Genomic DNA, 24,798 nt, shown 5'->3' with positions numbered 1-24,798 from the left:
CTCAAATTATCGGAGACATTTCACTGAGGGGAAAGGATCTCTATGTCCACTGCTACTTCTGTAAGCACAGGCACTGGCAATCAATAATGCTCTATCCTCAGAGGCCTTGTGGTGCAGATATCCCTGCTGCTCCCCCAGGTACACCGAGAGGGCAGGGCTGAGCCCCTGCAGGTCCAGCTGCAGCCCCCACAGAACAGTGCTGGGAGCAGCACCAGGGAGGCTGCGCTGGAACTCTCAGGGCACCACTGCCTTTCATCAGCGTGGCAAACACAGGATCATGAGGAGAGCTGACACCAGGAGGGGTTTGTCAGTCTCCTCACGTCCTGCTCTGTGTTTTGGCAAGGGCTGGCCTGTGCTGGCAAAGCAACAGAGCAATCCTGATCCAACAGCAGATGGGGCTGAAGCCTAACTCTATTAGTGCCTGCAGACACAGCCGTGCTACCAGGGCTATCACATTTCATATGCTGACTAAATATGTTTCCAGACAAAGCTTTTTGCCAAAAAGCCACTGCCAAAAGCTTTCTCTGTATGACCTAAGAGATAGAAACTCTGCCAGACTGAGATCTGCCCAAACTTTCAGACTTTATCTTACATGTACAGAGTAAAATGCCTTTGTATGTTTCTTGATCTCTCTCAAGTTTTGTTGCTTCAACACTTTGCAAGGCCATATATTGTAAGCAGAAAAATTACATTAAGAAATAATTCTAGAACCAGAGAGAGAGCACGTACAAGAATTTTATACTCTGGTTAGCTCCCTCTTTTCATGTGTTTAACAAGCAGAAGGAGTAAAGTTACACTAATGGGAATCTAAACTAAATGCTTTCTTGAAAAATATATTTCTCCATCACATAAAAGCTTTGAGCAACCAATTTAAACAAAAGGTTAGTGCTTGTGTGTGGGTTTTAAAATTTACCCGTGTGATTCTGAAATTGCATAAGCTGCACTTGCTCTAGAATTCCATCACAAGGCAGGCAGCTTTAGGGTGTTCCAGGCATTTCCTGCCAGCAACAGGGGGGCACTGAGGAAGCTCTGCAGTGCCCACCTGCCTGGGGCTACATCCTGACGTGATGACACCACTGCCTGTGTCACAACTGTCACTCTCCTTTGCCCTGACACTGATGCTGGCACTTCCTCTAAGCCAGAGAAGGGTTACATTCAACCTGAGAATGGGAACTACAGGAAACTCAGCAGAACCACAGTTCTCCAGAGAGAGTAACAACTACAGCCCTGTCCTTCATCCCAGAACCCCCCCTCTGTGCCAGAGTGCTGTCTGCAGCAGTTCAGCTCAGCAAGCACATACCTGGAGATTGTGGAAATGCAGCTGTGGAACCTGGGCATGGTATATACAAGCCATGTGTAGATATCCCAGCTCCTTGGTCTCCAACAGCCAATAGAAGTGGTTTGAACACAGCCCTGACCCCAGGATGATTTGTGACAGTCTGGAACAGAAGAGCCACTGACTCCCTGGTCTGTGAACCCCAGCTGGGTTTGCAACTGGCTCGGGCACAGCAGGATGAGCAGTTCCTGTCACAGGCCCTGACACTGCCTGCAGCTGCACCACAGAGGAAACAGCCACCTTCCAACCAGAGGAAATGGATCTTAAGAAAACAACCAAAACAATTCCAACACTGTGCTACTTTTGTACTTTGAAATCAGAAGCACTCCTACGCTATTTCAAATTAAATTCACAGTGACCTTTATATGCTGAAGCAAGCATTTGCATTCTAAAAAAAAGTCAGTTTCTTCCTTGCTGGACAACTAAAAGCAATCATTCTGCTGCTTTTCTCTCCTTTAAAAAGAATTCCTTTTTCAACTACAGATTCTCTATCATGTGTGGTAATTATGGTGAGAGTAATTAGGAGTGATAAGAGAAATGAAATCTTTCAGCAGGCTGCTGCTTCCATGGCTGTCACCAGCTGCAGCTTGGCAGGGGGCAGCAGAGGCCATCGAAGGGACTGCAAATGCACACAAAGACAAGGAAAAAATCACCCTGACATTGCTGGATTCCTGCACTACCTCCAAAACAAAGCAGGGCAACGAGAGATCCAGGCAGTCACACCTCAGAGCTCTCCAGCTGCAGGTGACCTGGTGTCTTTTCTTCCCTACCTTCCCTGCTTCCACTGACACTCCACGTGCCTGCTAAGGAACAGGAATGTGCACCCTGCAGAGCTCCTGGCTCTTCTGAAATGAGTAGTTCAGATGACAAACCTTATTTGAAGATGCTCAATCCACGCAAAATCAAGGCAATGACAAGATGTTACTTACAAAACAGCATCAGATTTGCAAAGAAAAGTATTAATAGCAAATATGTGACATCAACAGTCTGCATTTCATCCCTGTATCTCAAAGCCTTTTATGTAAGTTGGTAAACAGAACTATTCACAATTTATAGAGGGAACCACTGCAGTGCAGTGACGTTAAGGAACTAAAATTCACCCAGTGAGTCAGTGTCAGGAGCAAGCACAGACAGACAACTTCTGCTCCCAACAGCAGATCGTGACACTTCATTCACTAAATGGTTGAGTCAGCACAGATTATTTATCAACCTTAAAGGTCAAATCATTCTTTGTGTACGTGAGACTATTGCCCCTCATTCCAGCAGGTACACAGCTGTGCACAGGAGGGCTCAGCCTGGCCCTGCTGAGTTGGTATCAAGCAGTCAGGAAGGCAAAAGCATATTTCAGTTTTCAGGTCAGAGGGAGAAGATGACAGATTTGGAGTTGCAGTGCAAAGATGAAGCAGGGATCAGCTGAGATACCCTCGTGTCAGGAAGCTTGCAGAGCAATGCAGAAATGTCTCTGTGGAGCTTTTATTTGTTGACATCATCTTTGCTGAGTGCATGAAGATAGTAATAAACATGCATTTCAGGCATTTTGCCTTTGTTCTAGGTAATTTCAGGCTGGCAGGTCTCCTTTGGATGCATGCTGGCTGAATCACAGTGAAGGCCTTCTCCAGTAATACTTTATACTAAAATAATCCAATTAAAAAGAACTTAATTGGTGTGCAACATTCCCTACAATTTCAACATTTTAAAAATGAATAGTCTCTGTAAGTACCAGATGGTGACACGCACTAATTAATCAGGCCTGCTCAATGAAGAGCATATGAAAATGAATGCACCTATTAGACATGTGCTTGCAATGCTGTGTGCTGCAGAAATCTCCCCCTCCTGAGCTGGGACCAGCACCCTCTGGTCTCCTCTGGGATCACCACATCCTGGCACAGGTTTCCTTTGGTTCATCCTCCTCCAGGGAAAACCCATTTACCTTTAGTGCTGCTGGCCCTGACAATGGGGCTGCAATTTTTATGCTGCAGAATAAACTGCATTGATCAGCCTTCTTGGGCACCAGTCCAGTCAGGGCTGCTGCACAACCACAAACCTCTCCCCACTGCCAGGCCTGTCCTCAGACTGAAAAAATCAGCAGTGGGAATTCAACCTGGGCTTCCTATATGGGAGTGCCCAAAGGCCACAAAACCACCACGGCTTTGTGGTTTGTCTGAACCACTTAGAGGCATCTGGACAGTCACTGATCATCATAAACAACAGTGCAGGTCTCACACAGCAGGGAAAAAGGGATGGCTAATCTCTGCCAGGATGTGATTTCTGTTTCTTTTAAATTTTAATGCAATCATAAACATTTTAAGAGACTGTTTTAAAACCCGAGCCTTGTGCAGGTCCTGACTGTGGGGCAGTGGCTGTGGGAATGCTCCCAGGGAGTGTCCAGCACTCCCCTCACTCAGCCTGTGCCAGGAAAAGCCATGGAACTAAAGAATGCAAGAAGCACTATGGGCTGGCACTACTTTCTCCCAGAGTGAAGGATATTTGCTAAATATCAGCTCACTGCAGTACCAAGCCAGAGCTCTTACTCTGGCAGAGAGCACAGATGGACATTTCCATAAATGCTGGGCATTACCACTTTTGTTAAAAAAGAAGTTTTATCTTGCTGCAGATAGTTTTTTTTTCCTGTTATAATGTTTCCCACTGTATTTTCTCTCCTTTAAAAAGAGCTCAAAAATATGGGATTTTTTTTCCTCCCTAAAACTTGCAAGGATAAAACCTGATGGAAATAACCAACGAACTGGAGAAAAAACCTGCCCAGGGCTAGACAATCTGTGATGCTTCAGAAGAAAACAGGCATTTTTTGCAATTTACCTAACCCAAAGAGATAATGCCACAGAGCAAGGAAAAGGCAAGGAATATCCTCGGGATGTGCCCAGGTACTCTGAATGGATTCTGCATCACCACACTGGAACACACAGAGCTGTAATAAGGCCAAGCTCTGCCCTTTGGTGCTAAGGGGCCAGCCAAGGCAGGTATTTGAAAAGGATTCTTATGTGTTCCAATAATAAGAATTCTTGGCATTCTAAACTGGAGATTTTTTTTTCCTTTTGGAAAAAGAAATCATAATTTAGCATTAATAAAATTTTAAATTTATTTGGTCCATTTAGACATATATAAATTCTTATAATGATGATCACTCAGACACAGCAGTACAGTATATTCTTTAGGAATACTTTTTTATTTACATGGAAAATTGATTTTATTTTCTACTTTTAAAAAAATGAGGTAAGCCAAACTATAAATTGTTTGCTTTCTGAAAATGGCTGTGCAACATTTTAAGATTTAGCAGCAAATTATGGATGTATATATCAGCTGACAGGAAAAAAAGCACAATAATTATAATTTCAGAAAAGCATCCTCAATTCCAGTGCATTTCAGTTTCTCCCTACTTTATTTAAGGAAAACTATGAGAATTAAGCCCTTCACAGCATTTTAGAAGTGCACCTGTATGAGTGTATCTTGACCAATCTAATTATCTTTGATTTACCCTTCCTGGGCTCACTTGAAATTCTGCCCTTTGATCTTTTTCCTTTTGTTTAAGCACATGCAAACACTCGTGGAGATGAATGAACTTTACCAAACCTCTCCAGAAGCTGCTCACAATAAACAAAAAAGCAATACCTGAGAAACATTATAGTGCTCTTATAGTCAGAGACCTGGGAACAGCTGTGGTTATCCTGTGCTGAGCACAGCTGGAGAAGGAAAACAGTCTGGATCACCACTGGATTGTGGAGTCCAGCAATTCTGCAACTTCTGTTTGCTTCAGCCTCTCTCCCTTGCTCTCCTGCACCCTGGCTCCAGAGATCTGACTCCTGAACACCTGAGGCAGCAAAACCCACAAGTGCCAACCCCCAAAATGCCCCCTAACCCCCATTTCAGTTTACCAAATAACTTGTGGATAGCCAAATACAAAGCAGCATTGGAAAGGATGGGCAAGAAGTGACTAAACAGGAACCAAAGGCACAGGGAAGTGTCAGGGCAGGTAACTCAAGAGGGAGGGGCTGGCTCACAGCCCGGGCAGGACCAGCTACAACACCGAGGCTGCAGCACAGGGGGCATCTTCCAGTGGTCCCAGTCCCCCCTGGGAACCTTAGGAGTCATTAAATAAAGACTTGGCAGGATTAAGTTTAAAAATAAACTGCCACGAGCCATTAGAAAAAAATGAGGTATTAAAAATAACCCATAAATTACAGCAACAGCACAGCAGGGCTGGACTGTGCAGAGCCAAAAATTGTGGAGAAATTCAGGAGCCAGGTGGCTGAGCTGTGCAAAATTACAGTCCCTTATCAGGACCAGGCATCAGTACAGCACATGAGCACATGGTGAAGGGACCTGCTCTTCATCATTTCTGGGAAGGAAACCTGCTCTTCCTACTAAACCACGAACCAATGGGCAAAAGAGAAATGGCACAATTATATTTTAAGCTTTTAAGAAGTTCTCTCCAATTCCTAATGGCAGGGCATGCAAATGGTGTCTCAGCAAAGGCCAAGCAACCAGCAGATTACATGCTTTCTGTGTGAGAAAATCAATGACATGATTTACTGAGTATTGCACTCAGTTCTATTTATGACTTCTCAGGAAGAAATGCTGCATAAAACAGCCACAAAAATATTTTAATATGGAAAGCTTTTCATCCCTTCAGTGAAACAAAAAGATTAGGATAGTTTAGTTCAGAATTGAAACAAATAAAATAATGTAATGGTATATTAAATGATCTGTCACATAAAGAAGACAGACTGGGTGTTCCCTTTTAGTGTCTATCTCAAAAAAAAAAAGCAATAAACCCAATGCAGCATATTTACATCTCCAAAAAGAAAATTATTCCACATAAAACACTTCCTGAAAGAAGCTGGCACTGAGATCAAGGGGTCAGTGGATTCAGAGGAACAAGCAGACATTTATACATGGGATGAGCCATGACAGTTGTACAAGGTGGGGTGAACTCAAAGCTCCCAATTTCAGAGCCTGAAAGCAGCATTAACCCTTTCAGTGGAGAAGAGGATTTGCTCATTAGCAGATTGTTCCCGTGGAGCAGTCTGGGCAGGGTGAGGACAGGCACTGCTGGGGGCTGGGGCTGACTGCTCCTCCTACCAGATCCTGCTTTGCTGTGGTTTCAGCTTGAGCCAGCAAAATCACCCCAGGGTGCAGGAGCACTGAGATGCCACCATCTCCCAGGTAAGGTCAGGCCTTGCTCTCCTCCTCCCACACTCTGTCACTCTGTCCCAGACTTGTCACTCAGTCCTGGGCCATCCCATTTGTACCTTTTGTGACTTCATGTTTGACGCTGTCAGGGGCCTGGGCCAAGGGGCTGTGCCACACCCACAGGTCCTGCAGGACAAACCCACAGCCACAGCCAGGCCAGGCAGTGGGAATCAGCCAGGTGAGGAGGCCAGGTGGAAAGAGATTACTAAACATTAGTACTGTTTGAAGCTTGGCACACTACAGGCTAGAAAAATCAGGGTAAGGTTACAGAGGAATGATAGAAGAGGGATTTTTCTTTAAAAATAACCTAATCAATTTAACTTTTAAAGACACATACATTACTATTTTATGGTGGAAAACAGAAATAAAAATAACCCCTATACTGCTGTCTCATTCACTATGTGGTAGAGCAATGCCTGGAAAGGGCCTGAATCTTTGTAAAAACTCCTCCAGTTTTCCATTCCACAGCAACCATCTCCTCCCCCTGCCATCTGCTTGGTGCACTCATTTTGCCTCATTCCTCACATCTATGATCAAAGACAGACATTCTAATTTGAGGGCCTCTTTGATAATCTTGAGAAACTAGCTACAGGTAATTTTTTGACCATCAAAGCTGGTTCCAGCAGCTTACTCTCACTCAGGCTACTCTTCTAATTAGGGTGTCATTTATTCATCCCAATAAGCTACTTCACCAAGCAAGATGAATGCAAGAAATTTTAATCTGCAGTCGTAAGCCAGAGCAATGAAATGAATGATGAGCTCCAAGTCAAAAGGTTAAAGATATTAATGTTTACTAGTGTTGAAGTTTACAACAGATAATTTCTTTGCTTATTCTACTTATGCTTTGCCTAAAATCCATTCCCATAAAATGGCAAGCCACTGCCGATAAGAATGTTATTAGGGATAAAAAGCACCAGCATAGATGAAATTCAGAAAAGGAATTAGGAGGTACTGGCATTGGATGCTTTTAGCATACATAATAAGAATTGACTTTTTCCTTATTCTGATGATTAAGTGTTGTGCCTGCCAGCCCACAACACCCCAGTGTTCCAGGCACATCGCGGGGGCTCTGTGTGCAGCCCTTTCCCTCCATGGGGACAGAAAAGGACTAACAGCCAACCCAGGGTATCCCACAGTCAGCTTTTTAGCCTACCAAAAGAGACAAGATGTAGGGCGGGAAAAAACCCCCAGCAAAACCTCAGGAATTTATTTTAATTCCCAAAATCTGATTCCATACTTTAAAATAATCCACACATGGAAAACTATGCAGTGAAGGCATCATTAAATACAATCAAGGACAGAATCAGAAAGGAAATGCAACAGAAATCCTGTGTTAGTTTTTATCTTTACAGACAATGACTGGTTTTTGCAGCTGGGGAATTTGCTCAATTTACTCCATGAGAAAAGAAATAGCCTGCATTTTCACAGACAGATGTTTATACCTATCAAGTGTGTAAACCACTATAATTTTTAGCCAGTGCTGAAGGAGGAGTAAGGGGAAGCACGAACCTAAGCGGGCTGCTCCACGCAGGAAATCGCTGCCCTCGCTGCACCTGTGCACCGGGGCAGCAGAGCCGGCAGAGCCGGCAGCTGCATGCGGCCAGCCCAGCACCAGAAGCGGCTCTCAGGGCCACAGGGCTGAGCCCAGCTTAACGCCAGAGGCGGCTCCTCAGAGCCACAGGGCTGAGCCCGGCCCAGCCCCAGAGGCGGCTCCTCAGAGCCACAGGGTTCAGCCCACCCCAGCCCAGCACCAGAAGCGGCTCTCAGGGCCACAGGGCTGAGCCCAGCTTAACGCCAGAGGCGGCTCCTCAGAGCCACAGGGCTGAGCCCGGCCCAGCCCCAGAGGCGGCTCCTCAGAGCCACAGGGTTCAGCCCACCCCAGTCCGGCACCAGAGGCGGCTCTTCAAGGCCGCATGGCTGAGCCCAGCCCAGCCCAACGCCGGAGGTGGCTCCTCAGAGCCGCAGGGCTGAGCCCAGCCTGGCCCAGCACCGGAGGTGGCCCAGCAGAGCCGCAGAGCTGAGCCCAGCCCGGCCCAGCACCGGAGGTGGCTCCTCAGAGCCGCAGGGCTGAGCCCAGCCCGGCCCAGCACCGGAGGTGGCTCCTCAGGGCCGCATGGCTGAGCCCAGCCCAGCCCAATGCCGGAGGTGGCTCCTCAGAGCCGCAGGGCTGAGCCCAGCACCGGAGGTGGCTCCTCAGAGCCGCAGGGCTGAGCCCAGCCCAGCCCAACGCCGGAGGTGGCTCCTCAGGGCCGCAGGGCTGAGCCCAGCCCGGCCCAGCACCGGAGGTGGCTCCTCAGGGCCGCAGGGCTGAGCCCAGCCCAGCCCAGCCCAGCCCAGCCCGGCCCTGTAGCCCCTGCCCGGCCGGGCGGGCCCGCAGCCGCTGCTGATCGTACCTGGGAATGCCGAGCTTGCAGCCCGGCCAGCGCTCGCTCCTGGAGCAAGACACAGCAGGAAACAACAAAACTGAAGCACAGCAAACGAGCTCTAGCAAAGGAAAGAAAATCACCACCAACATTCAATTCTCTTTTTTTAGTTCTTCTTTACAGATAGAAATGTTTTCCTAAAGGAGTTGATTGCCAGACACAAATTTTGCTACTTGTGCTTGACAGAATCCTGAGAATGAAAAGCCTTTTGTAGCCAGAAAAAACAATGTGAATTTTCTACTCTTGTACTGCTGAGATGACTCAATACCAGTCCACAGGGGTCTGAAGGTAAAAGCAGAACCACACTCATCTGAATTCCTTGCCTTTCAAACGAGATTTTTATGACAGAATACTTTATTAGCAGACTGGGCTGCTGCAAGCCCAACCAGGAACCACACCAAGCCCAGGGCAATTACCTTTTGTCACCGCCATTCCAGTGAAATGGGACAGGCTGCTATTACCTGCTCTCTTGCAGGGTCTTGAGGGAGGTTTATTCCTGCCATGTGCAACATTGTGGCATTTGGAAGTAAATTGTTTATAACAAGAACCAGTGTGAGACAACAGCCACAGCAGCAGCATCGAGCTGCACAGCGGCAGCGAAGCTCTGTCCCCGCTCCCCCTGAGCTCCTGGGCTCAGTCTCCAGGGGCTGCCCAGGAGACAGCGCCACATTCCAGTGCCTGAGGGAATTGCTCAGGAGCACAGCCTGGCCTTGCTGCCGCCTCCTGCCCAGGAGGGGAAGGTGATGCCACGTGTCCCCAGGATGGTCACACAGGATGCCCCACGCTCCTGTAGTGCTTAACCCTGCAATTTATACAGAAAAAAAAGAGGAATGGCAGATCTCAGGGCTCTGGGCTCAACCTTGGCTTAATTAGTGGTGGTGGCATATGTTCTGTGATGGTTACATAAACAGGGATGGCATCCCGACCGGTGGCCAAGGGGTTGCCATGGTAACTGTGACAGCCATCAACGCTGCCTTACTCATCGCTTTCCCCCTTCTCAAGCAGCACTTCTGGTTCTACTTTGCTATTTTCAAGCACGAACATGAATAAATGGAGATCTCTGGCCTTCTCTGGGAATGAAGCTGCCCAAAGCTGTAACCCCCAGTGCCATTTGTGAACTGTGAGCAGCACCCTTGGGCACAGGGCAGTGTTCCACCCTGGGGACAACCAACAGAACAGCCCTTCCACTGCTGCAGCACATCCCTGCACACCTGGAGGCCAGGCACTGTCCTCTGCAGCTCAGACTGTTAGCCAGAACTCATGATGATGATAATGATTATGTGCTTATGCCTTCCACAAGCTTTTCAGCAGCTTCACTTCTCTCAGTGCAATCAGGCAAGCCTGGCCTAAAATCTTTTATTCCCAGTTTACAACTGTACATAATGAATAAAATGTATTTCCTCCATCTTTTTTTCCAGTGCACATCTCTGCTTTCAAATCTCCCTCTCTCCCTATTTACATTTTCTTTCAGACTGCTCATAAAAACCCCTGACTAATTTTAGGACAAAGATTAATACAGAGCATCCTGCTCAGTAGCACCTCCAACCTATACCCAGTTTCAGACCTGTCACCTATAGCCAGGCCTAACCCACAGAACATCCACTGCATTTTCATCATTTTGGTTTCTCAGTAACAACATAGAAAAAGGAAATGAAAATATACTAGATTTAAAAGTTAATTTAGCCTTTTATATACTTGTTAATCAGGTTATTTATCCCTCACTAAAATCCAGCACCTGCAAAGACAATATACAGAGGCACAAAGAAGACAGGAAACATGGTTTTTCAAACACAAGGAATTTGTGTTTTATTTTAAAGCTGTTTTAAAAAGCAAGTCTTTTGTTTGCAATAGTATCCAGCAGTTATTCAACAGAAAAACCAGTCTCAGTAATGTGAATAAAGATTAAAATTTTTTGGATTTCAGTGATTTGCAGAAATATTTTTTGGCATAACCAGAAAATGAGTCACTACTAACTTCACCTTCTATGACTGTTTCAAGTACAAATCATTTCTCATCTGACAATCACTCAGCTTTTAAAGCCAGCTGTTTTATAAAGCCTTTTGTTGAAACCTGGTATGTGAACATGGATCCCAAAGCCTTAATTTTGAGAGAAATTGCAGTATGTCAAACTCAATAAAGGCAGAAGAGTTGTTTAGATGCCAGAATTATGTATGTAAAAAAAACCCAAAAAGGTGAAGTTAATAATAGGAGCTTTATCAGCTGCCTGGATACAGGTGTAGGATTGGCCTCTTGATTTCTTCATACAGCAGGGCTGAGAAACTGAAGCAGATCTGCTCTGTGCTGTGCAGGTCTTCAAACTACATGTTAATACAAAATTTCTGCTACATAAAAATACTTGTTTCTTCTTCCTTTCTTTGGAGAGCAAAGTAATTTCCTTACTTCCATATCGTACTGCAGGAACAGGAAGAGTAAAGAGAAAAGTGGAGAGGCAGTGGTTGTGAGGAGCAGCTCTGCACAACTTCTGTTCACCTGTGGCTGTGCCAAAGCAAGGCTTGGCTTTTGGGGGGCTTCCAAGAGGAGCCCCTGCCCTGCCCTGCCAGGACACAGTGCAGCCCCCGGCAGTGCCACAGCCAGGCAGCCCCAGCTCCCTGCACTGCTGCTCCAGCCCAGAGCTCTTCAAGGCTGGGCTAATCCAACAAAAGGACGGGCTCTCAATGCTAATTAGCTCTGTGTAGTCAGGAGATAGCCTGGAGCCTCTGCCTCTAATGCCCGATGTGAAATCTCTTCTCTCCACATAAAGCCTGGGACATTAACCATGTCTTATTTTCCCATTTTTCTTTTCAGGGAGCCTGGATGGATTGTAATGCACATGGATAGACTGAAATGCTCAGCAGATGATTTTGCTTAAATCTCAAGTAAGACAAATGTGAGGAGATCTTCAATCACTGCCCTGGGAGGTGTGGGCGATGTATTACACTTTACAAGGAACAGCATTTGGAAAAATTCCCTTTCCACTCCTCAGCCACTGCACTCTTTTAATTACTTGCTAAACTTGGAGAAAGAAGAACGAGAAAGGAAAAGGGCAGAGGAGACTTGACAGAGATAATGAGATGGCTGCCTGCTGAAGTGAGGCATCATTAATGGCTGGGCTGAAGGAGGGGCAGGCAGATCCCTCCCCTCCCCTCGTGGCAGCAATTCCTGCAGCCCTGCTCTGCAGTCACACACCAAGCTCCAGGGCATCCTGCAGCCCTGCTCTCCAGTCACACACCAAGCTCCAGCAGCAAGTCCCCTGCTTGAGTCAAGGCCTTTGTCTCCTAGTCTATGATGGAAGATTTCAGTCTGAGGCTCTGTAGAAGTAATAAAATAAATTCTGCCTCAAATCTCCACAAACCTGTAATATGCCAGGGACCAGAGACAGATGAAAGTCTCTAAAGGTCCCTGGAATTTTACCACTTGCTATGCCTATGCATTCCCTGGTGCACGCTTCATTTTTACTGAAAATTCACTGCAAAGAAATAAATTAGGAAGAGCTGTCATACTAATTTTTTTTGGAAGTGCAATTTCAATCTTCCCTATGAAAAATGTGATTTGAAAACTCTTGTAGATATTAATATCCAAGGACTACAGGTTTTTTAATCTGGTTGGTTGGATTTGATGAGCTGCTCCACACCAATGTGGACAATACCTTTGTTTCCTAGTAGATGCAAACATGGGAGCATCTTCCCAAGATCCTGAATTATGCCTGCTGCAAAACACACTCCAGGAGTTCTCAGGTGAGTTCATACTTTTCTCACAGAGGTAACCAAGTTCTGACTCTGGCATGCTCAGAGGTCATGCATCAGGTACAAAAGTTTTGCACAAGTAAAGCTCAACTGAGAGCATTATTGTCTTTCAATATTATTATTGTAATATCTGGTGATAAATGTAATGCCACAAGTGTACAGCTTTAATTGAAATGTAAACAAAACTGTTTGTTGATAGTCTCCTTCAATTGTCCTTTGCTAATGATGAAAAGAATTTTAATAATTACTGTGCCCAAAACATCTGGGAAGGAGATCAAAATCACTGTCTGAAAATTAAGTACAGTAGTAGTTCAGGGCTTAAAGTCACATAAATGGTCCCTTCTTTAAAAATACATCTCTATAGTTTGCATAGTGCTGTAGCAGAGAAGTATAAATTAGACATATTTATAAACACACACACAAAAGGGAAGAAATCACAGTATCAGATCCATTGGGATATTCTGACATCTTCAGATTGAGATCTAAAGATACACACATCCTAGGCAGAAAGCTAAAGTAAGTGTGACCAGATAAAAGGGGACTTAAATCTGAGAAAATATGATTACAAACCAGAAATATTATACTATTAATGAATTCCAGGAAGAATTAACTTAGCTAGCTGATCCAGTGAAAGATGTTAAAGTGGAGATGGTTTAAAGGCCACCCCACAGAAAGCAGCCTGTGAGAAGCCAGTGGGGAGGGTGAGTAACACCCAGGCAGACCCTGCTGGAGCAGACCCACAGGAGGGCACAGCTCTGGTCACAGCCCTGGCTTGGGGCTCATTCCCACTCTGCCCCCAGTGGGTCTGACAGCACGGGGGGCATTTCAGAGCCCCTCACCCAGACCCACACATGCTGGGCCAAGCTCCAACAGGTAACTGCCAATCCACACCATGCACTCCAGCTTTAAAAAACACTGCAAGTCTTCAATTCCTATAGTAACCTTGTGGACATGAGAACATGCAATTATGGCAATCATTTTATAAGGGAGAAGGGGAGAGGTTACAATAGGATTATGAGCAAGGGACTTCCAAACCCAGTTCTAAAATTATCTTCAGCTTTAACAAATCACAACTCTAACCCCCTCTCCTTTTTGCTTATTCCTAAAGCCTTTCTTCTTTCTCCTCTTGTGCTTAATCTGATCGAAATTCTTTCAGGATGTCAAGGGGATAAATCTGCTATTAAGAGCTACTAGTTTCCATTTGCTTTTTACAAGTGGGTGTGTGACAACACTCTGAGGCATTACACAGGCAATTAGGTATGCACAGGATGCCCTACTCCAGAGAGACAATATGCAGAGAAGTGGAGGCTAAAGCACTTCTGCATTAACAGGAGGACCCTCCAAGTGCTTTGCACAGTGTGCTCCAGGGCCACTCAATTGTCCCACTGTGTCAGTATTCCAAGCAGAAGACATTTAACTCTGTTTCTTCCCAGACCAAAGGATCAACACAGGAATCAGGTATTTATCCAATGCCAGTAACAAGATTTCTACCTAGCAATTTTCTGCAACTTAAATGTAAATGATGCATGAAAAATGTGTTTTTATGAGATATTAAACACAAGCCAAGTGCTTTAACAGAAAAGTAGGAAACACCCCAATGATCTCTGTGTTTTGTCATCATCAGTGACTGCAGCCCTGAGGAGCCTCCAGCTCCTGCCAACCCAGTAGCAAATAAGGACTCAGTGCAGCTTCGAAGAAATTATGGCACTTTCTTATGTGCATTCAGAAAGAGACAGCCATGAAGCATTGCCTTGCTAAATGTTATAAAAGTTCTTATAAATATTCATGCGCAGCATTTGTACTCTGAGTATTTAATCATTTCTTTACAAGAAAGGAGCAGGGAGAAGGGGAGAGGAAGAAACTACTGTTTCTTGAATTCCAAAGAGATCAAGGTAACAGAAGAGGGAAACTTGTGCACAGGTGATCTATAAATTAGTCAGCACCAAACCCAGAAACCTACAAAAAAAGAGATTTTTTTCAGGTAGATTTTCTTTTTTCATTACATCTGAAGTTACACAAGAGTTTGCAGGTATTAACCTAACGATTTCTTTGATCATTTGAATTACTTGCATTTTGATCCTTTGAATTTTTACATCATTGGCTTTTGAAAAACAAGCCTGATCTGTTGCTTCTGACATTTGTGTGAAGACAGATGGAGCTGGCTGCACTCTGCACTCCAAAGCCCATGGTCCCAGGTAAGGCCAGCACCAGAGCAGCAGCACTGCCTGGTGCAGAGGCTTTGTGCCAGGGGCACTGGATCCATCCCTATGGGAAACAAGGCAACCCTGATGAAGGGGGAGAAAGACCAGGAGGACTCCATGGATAGCAGAAGGCTAATTAATTACTATATTTGCTATATTATACTATACTATATTACGCTACATCTAAACTGAATCTGCACAAGCACTCAACTCAACTGCACAGAATCTTGTGACTGTTGCTGACCGACAAGCCAAGGAACCAAACCACTACCACTGTGGGTAAACAATCTCCATATTGCTTTCTACTTTGGCACAACACAGGAGCAGCACATGAGATTAGAATTGTTTTGATCATTCTTTTGTCTGCTTCTCTCAGGTTCAGAGAATGTGAATCCCACACATGCCCTCTGACCCAGCAGGGCTGAGAGCCCTGCCAGCCTCCGTGCAGGCACTGCTTGTCCAGCTCTGGCCATGGCACACAGCCCTGCATCAAAGCCTCTCAGAGCTGAATTTATCAATACTGCTGGGAATGAATATGGATTTCTGTAACACGTGCTGACAATACAAAAGCCTGCTCACAAGTGGCTTGTGCACAAAAGAGAAAATACATTGTAAAACAGCTTTGATGTCAAATGATAAACCTAATAGAAAAGCCAAGAGGTGTGGAACAGTAACACCTGAACTGCTCAGAAATCACCCAGCAGAGACAGCAGTCAGGGCTCCTTCCTTGCTGTGATGTGGCCTCCAAGCCAGAACAAGAAAGCCTTGGCCATGTTTTCCTCTCCTTCCACAGGAGACACAGCAGTTCCTGCTGCAGACGTGTGTTACACCAAGGCTGTGGGTACCAGTGCCTTTGCAGACCTCACAGTTTGGATGCACCTCCCCAGCCAGGATGCTGCAGCTCAAGGGAAAAATGACAATCTCAGATGTTAATTACTGCAGGCCCAGCTCCTTCACACACACCTTGGCTGGCAAGCAGACCCAGTGCTGGCTGAACAGGCTGGGACAGCAGCAGTAACAGTGGAAGAAGCTTATTGCTGTGGTGCTCTGGTTCCCTGCTGGATCAGGCAAGGCAGATTCCTGCCAGCTGTACCTGTCTGTGCTCTCAGGTGTATTGGACAAGTCTCTGTGGAGTCACTCCAGGCCCATGCCATGTTTAGAATTACAAAGCAAAATGAAAAGTGGTGCTGCCTTTTGCTTCCCTCAGGAAAACTGCCTCTTGCAAATGGTTTTATCATTTTCATTATATCCTGTTTGATTTGCTTTACCATCTTGACTGGAACAATAGCTAAGACATAATAGAAAAAGATTTTTCCACAGGCTGGTTCTAATTACATTAAATCTCAAGTGAGATAGGACATTTAAATAAGAAACAACAACTGCAGAGTCTGAGATAATGACATACCGAGATACCAGGCTTTTTGAGAGTGCCATTAAAATGATGCATGAAGCATTACAGCTACTCCAATTGGGTTTCAACACGAAAGCCATTCCTTCTGTGGCACAGTGCTGCAGAGAGAGGTCAGCACTTACTGCACTCAATGTGCTACTCAACAATTAGGAACCATTATCCCTTATGCTGAAGTTGCAACATGGAACAGGCTTAAACTTCTGTATGAGCTGAGGCAGTTGGGAATGCAGGATCTCTGGGATGAATCACCTCATGAACCACAAAACAGGAGTGGAGGAGCTTCTCAAGAGCTCCTGGATTTTGCTGCAAGTTGTACCTTTAACATTTTGCCATCATAACCGAATTCTCTTAATTTCCTGGAAAACATATCTTTAGATTTTCTGGAAACCACTGAAATACAGACATGCAAAATGGAGCCTGTGGCTGTGTGTCCTGCAAACACAGTGCAACCTGTCACAGTCCCACTGCTCGTTTGCTTAGCCTTGGAGCACTGCCCAGCTGTGCTGACAGCACTGGTGCCTGTGGGGCCCTGCAGCAAAGTCCCCTGCTGGAAATCAAACTGAGGAAAGGGAGTTTCTGTGGGGAGGAAGGGAATTCAGGCACCTCCCCTGTGCCTCCCTGTCCTTTGGCTACCAAGTGCTAACCCAGGCTAAAGGGAAGGAGGAGGGTTGGCCTGAGGGGATTGAGGGCACCCTCAGCCAGGTGGCAGAAGCACTGAGTGGGGTGGGAATGTTCACCTGCTGGAGGGCTCTGCACAGGGACCAGGACAGGCCAGATCCATGGGCCAAGGCCAACTCTATGAGGGTCAGCAGGGTGAAGAGCTGGGTCCTGTCCTTGGCTCGCAACTCCCTGCAGTGCTACAGGCTGGGCCAGAGGGATTGGAAAGCTCCCCTGGAGGAAGGACCTGGGCACAGCTGAACATGAACCCAGGTGTGCCCAGGTGGGCAACAAGGCCAATGGTCGCTGGGCAGTACCAGCAGCGCTGTGGCAGCAGGAGCAGGGCAGTGAGCATCCATCCCCCTGTGCTGGGCACTGCTGAGGCCACACCTCACACCCTGGGCTCACATGGGGGCCCCTCACAACAAGGAAGACACAGAGTGCAGGGGATCTTTAGTTGGAAATTAGGGAAAAATGTCTTCCCTGAAAGGGCTGTCCAGCTTGGCAGAGGCTGCCCAGGGCAGTGGTGGAGTCCCCATGCCTGGGGGATTAAAAAGCCTTGTGGATGTGGATTTGGGGACACAGGTCAGTGGTGGAGCTGGCAGTGCTGTGTCAGTGGTTGGACACAATGATCGTAAGGGTATTTTTCAACCTTAACAATTCTCTGATTCTGTAATGGGGGAGAACAGCTCACCAAGTGCCCTTGCTCACAGCTCATCCCTAGGCTGAATAACATCAAACCATGGCTCTGCTGTATGGCTGAGCTGGGGCAGGGCTGTACTTACACACTGGGTATCACCTTCTTATCTGTCCAGCTGCTTTTGCACAGCTGTCATGGGAACGTTTCAAGGAAATTAGTGAGATACTGAGGATTGAGAGATTTTGTTTCAGTCAATCAACAGAATCTGTGATTCTAAATTCTATACTCAGAGAATAGAAACTTTCACAGAAGGTCAGTCAGTGAAGCATTCTTGTCCAAGCAGCAAAACATTAATTTTCTATTAATAATCAAGTGCACAAAAGAAAATTTACAAAGTTTTTTTCAGCACACAAAATAAAATTATTTTCTTGAGTGTATATTCCACACTTCAGCCTTGCCCCACTGAAGTGCTGTGACACACAGATTGTCTGTGTTCAGCCAGTGCCAGGGCACTGCAGGATGGTGGCTCAGACACAGCTCAGTATTGCAGTTCTGTGACCACGTGGCAAAAGCATTTGCTAAATGCAGCTCAGGTACCTGCACAGCACTGCTGGGGATGCCTGCATAGAGCCAAACCTGACCAGAAACACACATGCAACTATTACTGCTTGTGGCAGTATTTAATCTGTATCAAATGAAGAAGGAATTTAACTTGTACACCTTTCCCTATCAACTACTGGCTTTGTTAACTTCCTTTAGGCCTTTATGCTTACAAGACTTATAAGCTAAAATGAGATGGCCATGCTCACCTCCATGATGCCTGTGAACAGCCCCAGCTTTCAAACTGCAGCAGCTCCACCGAGGGTGAGGAGGAAGGGTGGATTTCTGTCAGGTCAGGGAGTGAAGGACATCAGCAGTGAGCACCAGCACGAGAGGCTGTTGGGCCTTTGCCTCCCTCTGCTCTCCAGAAGTGCCAGGGGAGGTTTCAGCAGGTTTTGTGCAGCATCATGGCCTGAACAGATCCTGTTCTGAAGTCCTTGAGCTCACACTCACTGCCCTTTCCTCCCCCAGTTGCTGGCACAAACCTTCCCCACTGGATCCCACTGAAATACCAACATGCAATTTTACATGCAAACTACACAGAAGGCTGTTTCTTCCCCAAATAGAGGAATAATTTGAAAACTTGCCAGTGTTGCTCATGAGCTGAAATAGATGCTGCACAGGTCATGATGACCTGAAGGGAGCTAAGGAGTGTCTCCCCAAGCCAGGACATTCCTGGGAGCCAGTGCAGCCCTGCAGAGCTGGGAACTAGCAGCACAAGGGCAAACCCCAGAGCCTGCATTGCACCAAGGGGCTGGCACCTCTGGCACTGGCAGTGCTGTACCCCAGGGCACCTCACCCACTGTCTGTCACACACTCCTGATCTGCCATCCAACCTCCTTCCTGGTGGCCGCTCATTAAGACCAAAATTTACAGAGCAGATTTCAGCTTTTATAAAACCCACTGTGCTTTCTAAGGATCCACCTTGTCTTCCAGGCAAGTGAAATAACACTTTCTGCCTATGGCTCCTGGGGGTTGTTTTCCATCTTTATTTTTTAAAAAAATTATTTAGATCTTGCAATGCCTATTTCTCAGCCAAACTGTCAGGGATGTTAATGAGATTTATCTGCACAGCCTCTCTCACTCTCTGCCCCCTTTCATTCTTTGACACACAAGTGCTTTTATGTTGCAGGAAATGAGGACAACAGAAAGCTGCAGATCCCATGAATGTAAAAATTGTCTTGAAGGCATGGAACAATCCAGCCCTAATTACAGCCAGCTGGAGCCTGCTCTCTTTGCACTGATACTTAGATAATTAACTGAATACTGACTGATGCAAGACTCAAGTATGTCACTACCAGATATTCAAGGTTAATTTTTGTATCCATCACCAGCATCAAGCTTAATGGATATTATCAGCTAAACTCTTGAAAATCAGTAACACAGAGTCATAGTCAGGCAAGGACTATTTTTCCTTCAATGAGCTTGGTGCCATCTTTCTTTAGCTGCAGAAGAAATGTCTTTTACATTAACAAGGCAAACTCATAAATTTTGATCCATTTAATACCTTTAAATTTATTCACTTAAAGCCCTAAACTTAAATACACTGAAATCACAACATTGATGTAATAAAATACACCCCAGACTGCTCCAGTGGGCATTACTGGAGTAATACCTGTTTATTTCTCAGAGTATGGCATCTTTAAATTGGTGGGTGTGTGTATCCTCCTCAGTAAGCTTTGTATGGATGTTGAAAGCAAACAGTTCTATGCTGAAAACCAAATAACCTGATTTGACTGTGCATATATCTGAAACAATTACAGGAGGGGACAGCAGAGGTAGTGCTCAAGAAGTCTGAAATGTCTGTAAGTCAGAACTGCTGATGCACTTCTCCTCCTGCATGGAACAATACATGTTTAGATTGTGAGGTACCTGAACTGTGCTGTCAGCAAAAAGCTGAAAGAGGAAGTCAGTCCCAAAAAGAGAAAGTTGTCTGTCTCAGTTCCACTTTCAGCAGTGCTTTCCCTGGAAACAGGGATTTTTGGACAGATTCAATCCCTCTGACTGGTTTACAGCTGCACTGATAGGAGAAAACAAGGTGTCACTACTGCTTATCAAGTGGTACTTTTATTCCCAGTTACTAATTCAAGAAATCACAGTGAAAAATCTGAAGTATTTTAACCTGGCAAAGATGTTAGTAAGAACAGCAATGCAGCGCAGCAAAGCCACAGTAAAAGAGGAACACAACTAATCAGGAATTGTTAGAGCTTGGGTGGGGCTGTGCAGCAGATAACCAGCATGCACCTCAGCAGCCTGCAGTGCTCTCCAAACATCTGGGTGGGGAGGCAGGAATCTAAAGAATCCCGAATAGGGGTTCTTCTAATTTTGTATTTTATTTGTCCTCACACCTTCTTATCTAGTAATGGGAAAATAAACAATCCCAGTTATGTTTGCACATGGCCTACCATACTCCTTCAGCAGGAAAAGTCTGAATTTTGTGAAATATCTTTGGAATGTCACTGTAATGTAAATCACAAAGCACTGCCACCACAGTGCAAGTTAAAGTGTAACCTGCAGTTCTCCCCAAGAGAATACACAGAATTTATATCACCAGAAATGGAAAGCAACAGAACAAAAATAAAAGCTTAGCAAAAAAAGTAGGTTAACTCATATAGAGAATGATACATAAAACAAGGCTGAAAAAGAAAGCAAGGCAGGTATTTTTGGAAATATTTTGAAGTCTCTTTAAAGCCCTGCCTATTTGCCTGTGAAGTATTTCTGCTTAAAATATAGATATGCTAATGTTCATATTTAAGATAGAGATGATTGGGATGAAAGAACTCCTCTTTGGAAGAGCAAAGGAAGAAAGACTGTGCACCATCAGCAGTTCTGAGTGCATTTTCAGAATTATCCTGGGGAGGGTTAAGGAATCACAGGATCATTAGGGGTGAAGGGGTGGCTGGAGGTCATCTAGTCCAGCTCCAGGGAAATGGATGCTTGAGAGGAAAAGCTGCATTCTGGATAAAGTGAAGAAACCTTTGGAATCTGAGAAGCCTCCAAAACTCCAATTATTTTGAGTTAAAGGGGGCATAAGAAGTGCTGCTGCAGCAGCTCCCTGGATGAGGTGGGTGCTGTAGTACCCAAGGGCATCCAGCACTGCCCAGAACCTTGGCACAGTGGCACTACCTGCATTCCATGGAAATGATTATTGCCTGCAGCAGGTTCAAATGTGATAATTATCTTTTTCATCTAGAAGTTCATAGTTTTCTTAATTAGCAGGGTCTGAAGTGTATGCAGGTTTCTTTTTTTGGTTTGGGAATTTTTTTTGGTTTGGAAGAATGAGAATGTGTTTCTTGCCAAGGCCACATCACATAATAACAGACTAGATAAAAATGAAAGGAACCAATATGAAAAACACAATGCAATTATCACCTGAGCAGCTGATTAAAGAAATGACAGAGTAAAAGACACAAGTTTCACATGATGGAAATTCAGGGAAAGTGAATTTGTTACAAATATGGAGCAAATGAAAAGAAGAGACCTCACCATAAGCAAGGCCTCTCACCTCTCAGCCACTGAAAACTCCCTCCTCCTGCAATAAGCAATCTGCCATCCCATCTCAAAAGGAGCTACAAGATCCCCAGCAGCAGATCTGCTTGGATGGAACTTACAAGGACATGGCCAAAATGAAGACCAGGAGTCCCACACAATTACAAGATAATTTTTTCCATTTTGTCCTGTTTATTTGAAATTTCCAGCCATCACACCAGCATGAATTCAAGCAAACACAGCCTCAGCTGCCTTCTATCAACTAAACTGGCAAGGACAGAATTTTTAACACACCTGTGATGGGCACATTTCAGAGATAAGTCCAAGTGAAAACAGAGATTCCTGCAAGCGTGAAAAATCTGAACTGCCCTCTGGAAAGAAGTGCATATAGGGACATGGAAAAAATATTATTAAGTTATTGTTGCTTAGTCTGTCAATGTTTCCACTTGGAATCAGCCTTCAGCCATTAAAACCTCAGCTGGAAAAGCCTGGTTGAACCTGACAAATGAATAAGCCAGGTCTCGGGAAGAAAAAAAGTCATTTTTCCTTAACCCCCAACTCAAATAGATCCTTCCTTCAGTATCTTCAGCTTCTTTTGAGATCAATAGCCTCAATTTTGCATCTTTCTTTTGTGCATGTGCAATTGCAGTTCAAAAGTTCCCCTATGTGTTGCCTGGTTTACCCTGAGAGGGAAGCAGCTGGCCTGTTCTGCAGGGGAGCACATCCAGCTCTGTGCCCAGAGCTCCTCCAAACTGCAAGCACACAGAAATGATACAGCACTTGGAGTCTGGAAAACTGTTCAGGAATGCACACAGGAAATGCACCACAGAAATGTAAGATCATTAAAAGAATGTTATTATGGTTATTATCCTAAAAATCCATCTAAGCCAGTAGCCCCTGCCTGTCCCTGCAGATACCTCACTTTATCTGCAGCTCACATGGCTCCTCTTCAGTGCCAGCATTTTCTGCTCCTTCCTTGCTCTCTGTGCCAAGCCAAAGAGAAGCAACAAAGGCTGGTGTTGTTCCTGGAAAGGAATGGCTCCTGCAGGAGTCAGTGGGCAGTCTCCTTTCATGCACACATGCTCGAAGCTCTGTACAGTGAGGGAACCTCTGCAAGCACGTTCCTGGTGCAGCCCTCTCAATGAAAGCATCCCACAGAATGTGTGTGGGTCCTGTGTGTGGGACAGGAGCCTGACAGGGCCTCAGAAGAATCCTCTGTGTGGCTGCAGAGCCAGGCAGGCTGAGGTGTGTGAGCTGCCCACAGCCTCCCATTGTTCCTGGGAAGGTGGTGACTTCCTCTTCATTGAATCTTTCCCCTTACTTTGTCCTTCCTTCCTGATGATAAATGCAGTTTTTATTTTTCCAACCAATTCAACATTACTTTTAGAAATTTTATCGCTCATTCAGATTTCAGTCAGTGAGTCAAGCGGAAAAAATGTGTTCTCAAGCTGAGAGAAAACCCTCCCATTTAAAATCCCTGAGCCAAGAGCACCTCCCAGGCAACATCCTCCAGCTGCTCTCAGAGACAGAAAGAATTTGTGCACTCCATCAGTTCCCACCTAGAGCATCTCCAGAGCCTCTCCAGCAGGAAGGAGATGCAGGAAGGAGATCTATCTGCCCAGAGCAGCAATCCCTGCTCTTCCCAGGCCTCATCCCACCCAGCTCTTCCCCCAACTGCAAAAACCTCTTGGTGTTCAGCTGATGAACATCTTCCTGTGCCAGCAGAAGAATCTATCCCATAGCATTGTTCTCCCTGTTTCTGGGCCTCTGATTGTCACTTTTATCAGCTAAATAATAGTAATTTGAATGCAGAAACAATCATGGGAACCTATTTGCTCAGCTGAAGTCCTTGTCCCCAGCAGATCTACAGTTAGTGCTGTTTTGTCAAAGGCTGAATGCACAAAGAAGTTGCTCTGCCAGGCAGGGATGTACAAGGGAGCAGAAAAAACATCACCTTCCTTCCAGTCTCCTAGGAATGTTTCCTCTAATGATGGTGGTTAGAACCTGTTTGTTTCCCCTCCTGACTACCTGCATACAGACAAGCCAAGGTGGTGCATTTTCCTTTGTAAGAATGGGCAAGAATTTGTGACTAGGACTGCTCTGTAACTTGTGCTGCTCATATTTGTGGCTCTAAAGTGCCCTACAGAAACCAAACATCCCAGTGAGGTGCTCCAGCTCCAAAACTTTTCCAAAACAGACATGAGAGCTGGAACTTTTTCTTGTTCTCATTAGACATGTGAGTGAATCAGATCTGAGGATCTGTGCACACCTTCAAAGAGAAAGGACTGCAGGGCTACAGGGAACAACAGAGAAATGGCACTAAGGAGAGCACAGTAAATCTGAAAACTTGAAAGAAGAAAAACATTTTCTTTTAAGTTCTTTTTGAGCTTCATTTGTCACCACTACAGACAGATGGAATCTGCAAGCCCTTCCTTCCTGCCAATGCAGCAGAAGACACTGACACAGTATAGAAACAACTCTGGCAACAAACCAGACAACTCCTAAAGAGGGGAACTCAGTGAGGGAGGAACCTGGCAGCCTCCTGAGCACCTGGTGCACTGGCTGGGCTCTAAGCTCTTGGTTGGGAGGCTCCTAGGTGCTGCTCTGACTTTGCTCTCACAACAGACACAGGAGCACAGTGTGGATTTCAGACAGAATTGCTACATTAATGCTGACCATTTTCTGAAATCTCACCCTTAACCTCACAGAATCCTTCTGGGGCACCGACTGTTCTCCCAGTTCTAACACAGGCTGTGATACAGGGGTGGAGTGAATACCTCACCTGGACTGGTAAATAAGAACAAGTATATTTGTGAGGCTCAGAAATGCTGGTCTAATTTTTCTACCATCAGTCACATAGAACTACAGTCAGATCAGTTCACTCTCCCTCTAAATAAAAGAGGGTAGAATAAGAGATAAGCATTTCAAACAAAACCACAGCACGTAACAGATTTCCTTTGTTTTGTTCATGACAAATGAAAGGAATGTGGTGAGATGTCATTTTTGATATATGCAGTTACATCACAGTTTTCAAACTAAGGCAGATTCCACTGAGCTGGGGTTTAGTGAGGCTTTGAGGAGAGCACAAGC

At 45.4% G+C, this 24,798-nt stretch overlaps 1 protein-coding gene across 5 annotated transcripts in view; it reads right to left on the bottom strand.

Moving 5' to 3' along the window:
- PEAK1 (pseudopodium enriched atypical kinase 1) overlaps positions 1-24,798 on the bottom strand; it is a 110,152-nt gene that overhangs the window by 36,816 nt on the left and 48,538 nt on the right. The window contains exon 3 of one of the 5 annotated variants that reach the window (XM_030955677.1): positions 8,938-9,028. The exons of the other annotated variants lie outside the window; for them this stretch is intronic. The gene's annotated coding sequence lies outside the window, so the exon portion shown is untranslated. The remainder of the gene's footprint in view (positions 1-8,937; positions 9,029-24,798) is intronic. 5 annotated transcript variants of the gene reach the window in all.

This window comes from Camarhynchus parvulus, chromosome 10 (assembly GCF_901933205.1).
Source record: "Camarhynchus parvulus chromosome 10, STF_HiC, whole genome shotgun sequence".
Lineage (NCBI taxonomy): Eukaryota > Metazoa > Chordata > Aves > Passeriformes > Thraupidae > Camarhynchus > Camarhynchus parvulus.
Note: the sequence above shows the minus strand (reverse complement) of the source record. Positions and strands in the feature narration are given on the sequence as shown.